The sequence below is a fragment of the Narcine bancroftii genome, chromosome 1, assembly GCF_036971445.1.
Source record: "Narcine bancroftii isolate sNarBan1 chromosome 1, sNarBan1.hap1, whole genome shotgun sequence".
NCBI classification, from domain to species: domain Eukaryota; kingdom Metazoa; phylum Chordata; class Chondrichthyes; order Torpediniformes; family Narcinidae; genus Narcine; species Narcine bancroftii.
In genome coordinates, this window is record NC_091469.1 from 375707778 (window position 1) to 375717577 (window position 9800).

The 9800-nt window shown below is 37.9% G+C and overlaps 1 long non-coding RNA gene across 1 annotated transcript; it reads right to left on the minus strand.

The window, feature by feature from the left end:
• Positions 1 to 701: 701 nt before the first annotated feature.
• On the minus strand, positions 702 to 6108 carry LOC138752801 (uncharacterized). Its single transcript, XR_011350954.1, has 3 exons — positions 6021 to 6108; positions 3317 to 3526; positions 702 to 884 (listed from the first exon to the last, which is right to left on the minus strand). It is a non-coding gene; the product is annotated as an uncharacterized lncRNA (long non-coding RNA).
• Positions 6109 to 9800: the final 3692 nt, after the last annotated feature.

The window sequence follows — 9800 nt, forward strand, 5'->3', positions numbered from 1 at the left end:
GAGGGACCTCGAAGATTTTATAAAATAATAAAGGAAGAAGAGAGATTTCTACAAGAACTGTAAAGGGGACCCAAAAAATAGATGTCAGAAAGAAGAAAAAGAAAGAACAAGAATAAAGACAAAGTGAACTGTGAATGTTAAAAAAAATCAGATAAAAAGTAAATGATAGTTATATTTTTGAACTATTTATTATCAGTTATTAAAAATAATATTGACAGTTATATGGAAATCTCAACAGAGTAAATATTTAGTGAAATAGAAGCAGGGTGGAGACTCCGATTGAAGGGGGTGAATGGCATCAGAGAAGGATATTTTTTTCAAAATGGCACCAAAGCCAAGGGGAGGAGTTCTTCCTCAGATAGTGCTGTGGCTGCGGGTCTTTTTTGCGGGCTTCTAGGGTTTCTTGATTATGTCACAGTCAGAGCAGGGGCAATATGTGTGTTTGTTAAAAGGGGAAAATCACTTTACTGTATAAGTAATCAAAATGGTCTAATGATAGAACTGAATATGTACAAATGTAAATATGAATAGAATGCTAAAATGTATCAGTTACAATATTAATGGGATAAACAAGACGATAAAGTGGAAAAGAATTTTGGCACACTTAAAAAAAAATTAAAGGCAGGTATAGTTTTCCTACAAGAAACACCATACAAAATCGGAGAACAATAAGTTAAAATGAGACTATGTGGGATAGGTGATATCCTCCTCTTTTATTACCAAAGCATGGGGAGTTGCAATTTTAATAAGCAAAAATATTCTGGTATTGGTTGAAGACACATCCATTGATCCATCAGGAAGGTTTGTAATGGCACATTGTCAGATTTATGCAGAATCCTGGATCCTCCAAATCTTGATTACGAATGCTTTATACAATACGTCTCCTTGAAAACAGTAGAGGGTAGACACAATGTACTGATTGGAAGACATTTTAATTTTTGCTTGGATTCAGTCCTTGATAAATCAGCAAGGGGAGTGACAAAGGCAAAAGCTGCAAAAGTTACATTATATTTTACGAAAGATTTAAATCTGATAGATGTACGGAGACAGTTACACCCGGTGATGAGAGATTATACATTCCTCTCAAAGGTTCAAGACTCCTATACAAGAATAGATTTGCTCTTAATGTCTGCACAATTGAAAAATAAAGTGGTTGAAATGGAATACTTAACTCAACTACTCTCTTACTACATGTCTCTGGCTTTTAATGATATCAATGTATTATAGGCAAGAGAATGTATAAAGATGGCATCTTAATCCTACACTGTTGAAAAGTACAGATTCTGTCATTTTTATTAGGGAACAAATAAAATTGTTTTGCAAAATAAATAAACCCTCTACTAATGATAGTTTCCTAATATGGGATACATTCAAAGCTAAGGTCAATGGCCTGGAGAAAGAAACAACAGAATTGGGAAAAGAATACCAGAGAATGGGTTCAAAAGAAAAATACAAAACTTTAGTAAACCAAAAAATTGAAATATAATACTGTATTTTGAATAGAAAAAACTATTTTAAAATCAAAATGGAAGTACTATGAATTGGGAGATAAACACATAAAGTTTTGTCCATGACAATAAAAGGCAGACAAGATATCAAGGTTGATAATGCAATATAAAAAGAGCCAGACAAATTATACTTTTAAGCAAATATCATACAAAGCTATTTGAATAAGACTTGAGATGAATTTCTCTCTGCAATTGAACTGCCAAAATTGGAAGGCAGAAATTAGATGGAATTAGATGCCTCCTTTTCTAGAGAAGTGATCTAAAAAGCCTTGAATACATTACAGGCAAATAAATCATGGTTTCCCACCCGAGTTTTATAGACAATTTAAAGATCTTTTGATACCTTTCATTATGAAGGTAATTGGATTGGGCGGTGGGAACTAAGACTCTTCCAGAATCCTTCTCAACAGCTATCATTACAGTAGTACTAAAAATAAATAGACCCACAAAAGCCATCTTCATACAGACCTATCTCCTTTTTAAATGCAAATCACAAAATTTTGGCAAAACTAGTCAATAGACTAGTGGAATATCTACCTAAACTGATAAATTCAGACCAGGTGGGCTTTGTTTTAAAAAAAAGACAAGATGCAAATAATCTGAGCAGATTATTTAATACAATTCATTTGGCTAAATCTAAAGAAAATCCAAGTATTATTGTATCTTTATATGCAGAAAAGGAATTTGATTGATTAAAGTGGCCATTCCTATTCAAAGTGCTAGAAAAGTTTGGAATGTGCCAAATATTTATTGATTGGATAAACACTCTCTATCATAAACCACAAGCCAAAATGATACTAATGGCCAAATGCCATCAATGTTTCCTTTGAGTAGATACACCAGACAGGGCTCCCACTGTCTCCAGGCATCTTTGCCTTGGCAATCGAACCATTAGCAGAAATTATAAGGAGAGATCCGAATATAAAGGGATTTAGAGTTGGTCAGGAAGAATATGAAAGTAATTTATTTGTCAATGATGTGCTGCTATACTTATCAGACCTGGCTGAGTCTTTGATTAAATTACAGACCACAATGGAAAAATATGGGAGTTTCAGGTATAAAATTAATTTTGAAAAAAGTGAAATCAGGCTATTAACAAATTTTGTCTATGAAAGATACAAAAAAGGAAGCTGGGTTAAATGGAAAATGGATGGAAATAAATATTTAGGAATAATGGTAAATAATAATCTACAAAATTTATACAATTTTCCCCTTGCTTGGGAAAATAGAGGAATATTTCAAAGATGGAGGGGTCTGCCTATTACTTTAATTGGAAGGGTTAATTGTGTGAAAATGAAAGTGAAGGCGAGATTCCAATGCCTCTTTCAATCGTTGCCGATTTCTTTGCCTAAAAACTTTTTTTTAAGATAATTAATTGTCATAAAAGACAATTTCTTTGGAATAACCAAGTGCTTAGGATTGCCATGGAAAAATCAATTAAGATTACAAGGTTTTAAAAAATATTATTTAGCAGCTCAGGCGAGGTTCCTATCATCCTTTTTTGAAGGGAATTCTCCCTCATGGATCCAAATGGGACTATGTACCAAGAGAGAGTACAGCAAAGGATTTCATTTATAAATGGAATGTAAAATTAATAACAAAAAACAGATAACCCCATTCTAATACATACAATTAAAATATGGCATAGGATTAATGAGAGTATTGGGGAATAAAGTGGGGAAGTCACTAAAAGCACCATTGTGCCAAAACAAACTATTGCCCATGAACTTGGGCAATAGAATTTTAAATATCTGACATGAGAAAGGAATTAAAGATATTGAAGATTGCTATGAAGAATGGATACTTACGTCCTTTGAACAATTAAATAGAGATATATTCTTTCAAATTGAACTTTCTGCTGCTTTCTTCAGTTGAACTCCTTCTTGCGAGAGAGATGGGGTCCCACAATGACCCTGCCCTCAAGTAACAAAGTGGAGGGGATGCTTTGTCTAGGAAACACACCTAAATTTATAATTAGGATGTATTCTGCTCTCCAAGGTGAAAGTGTGAAGTCAGGCCTACAGAGGTGAAGAGAGAAGTGGGAATCAGAGCTAGGTGTTACAATACCAGAGGAATGCTGGTCTGACTATTGTTTGGTCAGTAATGACATCAATGATTAATGCAAGATATGGACTGGTTCAATACTATTTTCTTCATCAATTATATCTCACACCACAAAAATTACATAAAACAAACTCTGAAATCTCTGAAATGTGCTTTAGATGTAGCACTGAAATTGGAGCTTTATACATTCCACATGGTTGTGTGTGAAGGCAAGTCCATTCTGGCAAGATATTGGTGAAATACTAAAAAGAATAACAGGGGTAATCTTCACATATGACCCAGAGCTGCACCTTCTGGGCAACAAATTGACTAAATTTCAAATCTGTTTTGTTAAGATAGTCCCGGTATGGCCAAGAAGTTTATAACAATCATTTGGAAATCCGACTCTCTGCTACCTATTGCTTGATGGGCCAGGGAGATGTGTAGTTGTATACCCATAGAGAAAAATCACTCATAACTTAAAATATAAATATGACATTTTCATTAAGATATGGCAATCATATTTAACTTATGTCAGGGCCCAATTGTATATACCTGACCCTTCAAGGTATGTAAAGACGTGATATCCCAGAAAAAGGAATTATAAAAGAAATGAGAGCTCTGACAGTATGAAAAGTTATATTCTTATATGGGGTGGGGGGAAAAGAGAAGGGAAAAAAAGGGGATTTATTTTTTTCTGTTTGCTTTTATTTGTAAATATTTAATATATTTTGAAATATATAAAAGTTTAAAGACTATGAATATATTTATGGAAAAAAATAAAAAAAATAAAACAAGAGGACATGAGTTAAGAATTAAGGGGCAGAGGTTTAGAGGTAACATGAGGGGGAACTTCTTTACTCAGAGAGTGGTAGCCGTGTGGAATGAGCTTCCAGGAGAAATAGTGGCGGCGGAGTCAATTGTATTATTTAAGAAAAGGTTGGACAGGTATATGGATGAGAAGAAGATGGAGGGTTATGGGCATTGTGCAGGGAGGTGGGACTAGAAAGGGGTGTTTGGTTCGGTGCAGACTAGAAGGGCCTAATGGCCTGTTTCCGTGCTGTAATTGTTATGTTATGTTATGTTATTTTAAAAAAGACTGTCCAGGAAGAATATGATGAGTTGTTCCTCAAGATTATATTTGGCTTCACCCTGACAGTGGATGAAGAGTAACTAGAAGATGCTATACATGTGGTGGTAGGGGAGTCCTAATCAAACAACAAAGTATGATTTTGAGTCCTAATTAAACAACAATCCTGGAAAGAGACAGAAGGATTGGGGCCAGAAACACCAGGCTGAGGAATAGTTCCTTTCCCATGGGCAGTGGAACTCCTGAATGACTGATGATCTGCTAAAACAACTCCCTGAGAATATTATCATTAATAACATTTATTTTAAATATATATTCTGTACTTGTCTGGATGTGTGTATGTATATTTGCATTGTTTTGCACTGTGAACTGAAGAGTGCTATTTTGTCCAGCTGTACTGGCACAAACAGATGTTCAAAGCATTGGTGAGGCCAAATTTAGAGTACTGTGTGCAGTTCTGGTCACCGAATTTTAGGAAGGGCATCAACAAGGTAAAGAGAGTGCGGAGAAAATTTACGAAATGTTACTTGGGTTTCAGAATCTAGATTACAAAGAAAGCTTGAGCAAATTAGGTCTTCATTCTTTGGAGCATAGAAGGTTGAGAGGGGATTTGATAGAGATATTTAAGATTATGAGAGGGATAGCTAGAGTTGATGTAGATAGGCTTTTTCCATTGAGAGTAGGAGAGATTTAAACAAGAGGTCATGAGTTAAGGGGCAAAAGTTTAGAAGTAATATGAGGGGGATCTTCTTTACTCAGAGAATGGTGGCTGTATGGAATGAGCTTCCAGGAGAATTAGTGGCAGCAGGGTCAATTTTGTCATTTAAGGATGGGAGGGAAATGGAGGGTTATGGGCAGGGTGCAGGCAGGTGGGACAAGAGGAGACACTTAGTTTGGTGCGGACTAGAAGGGCCAAAACAGCCTGTTTCTGTGCTGTAATTTTTATATGGTTTTATGGTTAACTTGCAGACTCATACCAGGAGGATTAGAAACAGTTGCTTCCCCCCACCATAAGACTCCAAAACAGCACTCATTCAGATACACATTTAAGGACTACAGATACATTAAATACAGATTTAAGGATTCTTTGCACATTATTTATTAATGAATTTTTTTCTGTATTGCACAGTTTATTTATAATTCTCTAGTATACATATCTTGTTCCATATCTTGTAACTGTAAACTGCAGGAAAACGAATCTCAGTTGTGTGTGATGTCATGCATGTACTCTAACATTAAATTTGAGCTTTCAACTTGATGATCCATGGGCTCCTATGGGTTTAGGACCACTGCCCTCCATGACGTATGAACAATAAATCTCACTATGTCAATAGTTCTCAATATGATTAACCCAGACTGTGGTGAAATCATTGCCGTACCTGACCAAGTTGCTCGAATCAAGGAGCATTTCTGTATGTTGATTGTAGCACTGTGATGTTTTTGCAATTTCAGGGCAGATGTTTAGATATTTCCATTTCTTGGGGATCCTTGTCACTGATCATTATTGAGGACATCACAATCATATATACAGTATGTGTAACAATCTCGGTCTTGGTAAGTCCAGGATTTTATGCTGTCAATGAACTGAAGTGAATCTGAATTACAGGTTGCTGTCAGAGAATGTGATTTGGAATATAGCTGCAGATGGCTGTGTCAATCTATTATTTCCCGGAGGAACCTATTCTATGGAATGCTGACATAATACAGTATAGATGGAGGACATTTGGCCCATTGTACCTGTGCCAGTATTCAGCAGGGCTAGGCAATTAATACCACTTCAATTTCACCAGAATATTATATCTTCACATTGTGATCAGCAGCCTATGACAATCTCAAATATTTTCCTCCATTTCACACATCAAACTGAGAGATGCACTCCGTTCCCAATACACGTCAGACATAGGTCTTGTGCTCCTGTACTCCCTCTTAATGACTTGGGAAATTGCATCAAGAGTTATTATCTTGACCTTGATGCAACTGGTCACTGCAGTCCACAACCTGCCCCATAGTAAAAGCACGTTTAGTCTACTGTATGCAAACAGAACTGCTTTCATTCAAAGTGACTGTACTCAATGATCCTTAAGTAATGAGTCGGAAACATTTGCTCCTTGAAAAGCAACAATAACTTCAAATGACTTAAGTTTGTTAATATTCATAGAGGAGTTCTGAGGAAACATTTGAGATCACCAAGATAATGCTGTATTGTGAGTTAATGTACCCCACTGCAGGGGGTGAACACTTTGCTTCCCTGCACTGCCCTGGGCAGGAAGTAGCATAACTTGGGAATAATGGTTATAAGTATTGTGTGGAAATCTAAAGATTGCTTTATGTTGATAGCACGCTGAAAACAGGTCTTGTGTGTAACTTTTCCATTCAAAGGCATATGAAAAAGAGCAAACCTCTATAACTCAACGATCCGATAGCAACAGGAACTAAGTAAGGGAATTAGATGTTGTTACAGTTTAATGGCATCATATATATTTGACCACCGCCAGTGGGCTGATATCGCCTCAAACCGTGCATCTTGGCGCCTCACAGTTTGGCGGGCAGCAACCTCCTTTGAAGAAGACCGCAGAGCCCACCTCACTGACAAAAGGCAAAGGAGGAAAAACCCAACACCCAACCCCAACCAACCAATTTTTCCCTGCAACCGCTGCAACCGTGTCTGCCTGTCCCGCATCGGACTTGTCAGCCACAAACGAGCCTGCAGCTGACGTGGACATTTACCCCCTCCATAAATCTTCGACCGCGAAGCCAAGCCAAAGAAAAAGAAGTTATACCCTCTTATCTCCACATTCTTTCCTCTCCGCAGCATAAAACATGATCGCCTTCTCACTTTGCAAATTCTGACCTTGCTTCTCTGCCCATGGGTGCTGCCTGACTAGCTGAACTCTTTCTGGATTATCTATTATTGTTTCTGATTGTGTTTGAAATGTATTTCAATGATAAGGAGTGACTAGATTGGCTGAGACTGTTTTCCGTGGAGCATGAGGGGTTTATGTAAAGTAAATGGACATGTCCTTTTAGTAGGCTAGAGAGTCTAAACCTAGAGGACAAAGGTAAAAGATGAGCAGAGGGAAACCTTTTTCCACACAGAGGGTGTGGTAGGACAAGGTGACAGAGAAAGTGCTAGTGGCAGTTGCAATCATTATGTCCAAAATACATTTATACACAAATTTGGAGAGGAAAGATTCAGATATATATGGACCAAATGCAAGCAAATAGAACCATCTCTGGTTGACAATTTGACTGTCATGGATGAGTTGAGGGAAGGAGCCTGTTTTGTGCTGTATAACTATGAGTCTACAGTTTTTATTAAAATATTTATAATACTATAAGACTTTAATTTAATTTCTTTATGCATGTATTTTGGCATGCAGGTTTATTAAGAGTGAAATGTCAACAGCATTTATTTTGTGAAGTGGTTTGGGACATCTTGTTAAGTAAATACAAGTTCCAAGTTATGTTGAGTAGATGCTAAACTGTTACATTCCTGTGAATGGTCCAGAAACCTCTGTTAATTTAGTACAATAAGAACAATTTGATCTTGTGAAATGCTGCTCCACAGCATTTTCTCAGGGTTAGTGACAGTGGTCACCCCTGTGAACCAAAAACATCGAGGTCACTTGAATAGATTCAGAAATCTAGCTAACCCGGGAATACTCTGGGCAATTAATGTGCACATTTGTCCTGACCCTGGTCTCCCCAATTCTCCCATATCACCATTATTTGTATTTCCCGGCCAATGAAAACCACGCCCATCTTAATGTATTTACAGAGTGCTCACATGACCAGAGCCAAGCAAGCTTCTCAGAGTTGTTGCTGCAGCAGAGATGGATGCTTCACCTGTTGCATTTTGGAAGTGGTTGCAACTCAGAGGGGAATGTTGCTGAACTCCAGTGAGAGTCAGGATCCACAAATTCTGGATTCTGCACTGGAGGCCTGGGCAAGAGAAATGAAAAACAAAGTACATCCTGAATCGACAGTGGGAGGGACTCAAACTCAGAGGAATTGGACTCAGTGCCACAAGAAGTTTAGTAGCCTCTTACACATGTTCTGATTTTAAAGAAAGGTAGCATGTGAAATGGTGAGGAGTGTGGGTGAGTTCAGCTCTGACCTGGCACTCTCATTATACATCTCTGAGCAAGATCCATCAGAGCTGGCATCTAAACCTTCCGCCCACCCTCAACCTCTCACTGCTTGTTCATGCCTCCCACGTCGACACCCAAGCATTTATTGAAACAATCACCAACCCAATAATACACTGCATACTCACTGGCAAGAGGGCAGATTGCTGGTCTTTCCTTTCCTCACTCCAGGGTTCAGAATTCACTGCAATTTGATTGACCGTGACAAAATCCATAGCTAGGGGACTCCAGAAGACTACATATCCCAGGATCCCTCAATGCCCATTGCAACATCGCTCAAACACCCATCACTCAAGGTAGAACTGCTGCCATCATGGGCAATGATCTCAGTGTTCAAAGGGCTCTAATGCTGCAGTAATCCAGCAATCTGTTCTCACATACCTAGTTAACATTGCAACACCACAGTCATCCTCAATCTTTGCTGTATACCCTTTATTATAAACATATTCCTGGATTGGTAAGTGTCTGTGCACATTAATCCACATGTCTATGTCACTAATGCAGACTCTTTCTGGGAATGATGGATTTTTATCCAATGGTATTCTGATTTTCTAAACTAGTGGATGCCATTGGGTAGCTGACACTGATCAAGTCAAATCAAGTTTATTGTCATCTGATTGCATGAGTACAACCCGATGAAACAGTGTTCTCTGGTCCTCGGTGCAAAACATGCAGATACAGCCAGACAACTCTCATACAGACAAACAATACATATGCAGAACAAGTATTTCATCTATACAGAGAGACATTGTTTTTTTACATATGAGAGTCACTGATGGTTAGTGTGAGCAGTTTCTTTGGTCGTTTAGCATTCTCACTGCCCATGGGAAGAAACTGTTCCAAAGGCAATAGTGCTGGCTGTGATACTCCTGTATCTCTTCCCCAACAGCAGCAGCTGAAAGATGCTGTGTACAGGGTGGAAGGGGGCCTCAATGATTTTGCGTACCCTCTTCATGGACCATCAGATTCACAAGCAATTTCTTCCCTGGTTATCGGGCCTTCTCTTAAACA